The 1,465-nt window shown below is 45.1% G+C and overlaps 1 long non-coding RNA gene across 1 annotated transcript in view; it reads right to left on the reverse strand.

Moving 5' to 3' along the window:
• Positions 1 to 1,465, reverse strand: part of LOC101857787 — a 61,437-nt gene that overhangs the window by 16,265 nt on the left and 43,707 nt on the right. Inside the window, exon 2 of the long non-coding RNA XR_220396.3 lies at positions 1,126 to 1,220. This is a non-coding gene — a long non-coding RNA (uncharacterized LOC101857787). The remainder of the gene's footprint in view (positions 1 to 1,125; positions 1,221 to 1,465) is intronic.

Consider the following 1,465-nt stretch of genomic DNA (forward strand, 5'->3'; position numbering starts at 1 on the left):
GGCCCTTCCCCTCCTCTCTCAGTGGGTGGTGACCACTACATAATGTCTCTCCCCCCTCCCACCACCACCTTTTCCCCCTCTCCACTGTCACCCCCTCCCCCTCCTGACACTTCCCTTTCACCCCCTTCTCTGTCAGCTCAAGCACCCCACTCGGCTGGCCACTTTCTCCTCTGTTCCAAAACAATTTCTCCTGAGTGTGACTGAGGGACATCTTCACACAATATTCTCACGTCTCTTTCTCTCTCATCCTCTTACTTTTACTCTCTTTCTCTCTCTCTCTCTCTCACTCTCTCTCTCTCTCTCTCTCTCTCTCTCTTTCTTTCTCTCTGTCTGAAGATGGAGACTAATTCTGCCTTCTTCTAGTCACACAATACCTCTCTTGCTCTCTGTCTGTCTATCTGTTTGTCTGTCTGTCTGTCTGTCTGTTTGTCTGTCTGTTTCTGATCTGTCTGATCTGTCTGTCTGTCTGCCTGTCTGTCTGTCTGTCTGTCTGTCTGTCTGACTCTCTGTCTGTCTGTCTGTCTGTCTGTCTCACCCTCCCCTTCTCTCTCACAGAATCTGAAGACTGATTCTGTCTCCTTTACTAGCCTCTTTACCTCATACATGTTTTCCCAAATGTCAGTTTATCCGTCCGTCTATCTCTCTGTCACTCCATATTCTTCGCGCTATGTTTGCACTGCTAATCATAAAGTATTACACTCACAACCTCGTCTTCCATTTGCCAACACACTGTCTTAATCAGCCCTTCAACTTCACTTTGCTTTGTACAATTAACTCCGTTTTAACATTTTACTCAAGTCTGTTTTCTAACGTGTACGCTCAAGGTCAAAGCAGAAAACTTACGACTGTGATGACGTAGAGGTTAGGCGCTTCGCCGTCTCACACAGGGGACTTGAGTTCGTTTCCCGAGCGGGAAAAATTTTGATCGAGTATCTTGGTCTTTTTGCTGGGATGTTGTATCTCACTCAGTCCACGTTGGCTATGACAGGCAGAGTTGAGGCCCGCCTCCTAAATGATTTAAATTGTGTTGATGAGAGCGTATATGCACCTACATTAAAAAATAACAGGAAAAAACACACAGAAACAGTTCAGGAAGCTACCTTTAGAACAGCCAGTGTAACTCACCCGTGGAAAAGAAGAACTTTGTAGGGCGCCCAAAGCATAATAGAGCAGACAAACTTTTTAATACTGCCAGGTCGTTTAGACTCTAGTCGCCATGACTGTGGAAGATAGAAATAAATTTGTTAAAAATCAACCTTGTTATACAGACAAAGGGAACGTCAATTAAATCAGTTTATGCATGTCTGCTACCAGGATGTATCTTTGTCTCTTTGTCTCTGTCTCTATTTTTGCCGCCCTGCTCCCCCCTCCCCCTCTCTCTGTATCTCTATTCCATTCTCCGTCTTTTTTTGTTTTGTTTCCCTTTCTTTTCCACTCTCTCTCTCTCTCTCTCTCTCTCTCTCTC

This window comes from Aplysia californica, unplaced genomic scaffold (assembly GCF_000002075.1).
Source record: "Aplysia californica isolate F4 #8 unplaced genomic scaffold, AplCal3.0 scaffold00143, whole genome shotgun sequence".
Lineage (NCBI taxonomy): Eukaryota > Metazoa > Mollusca > Gastropoda > Aplysiida > Aplysiidae > Aplysia > Aplysia californica.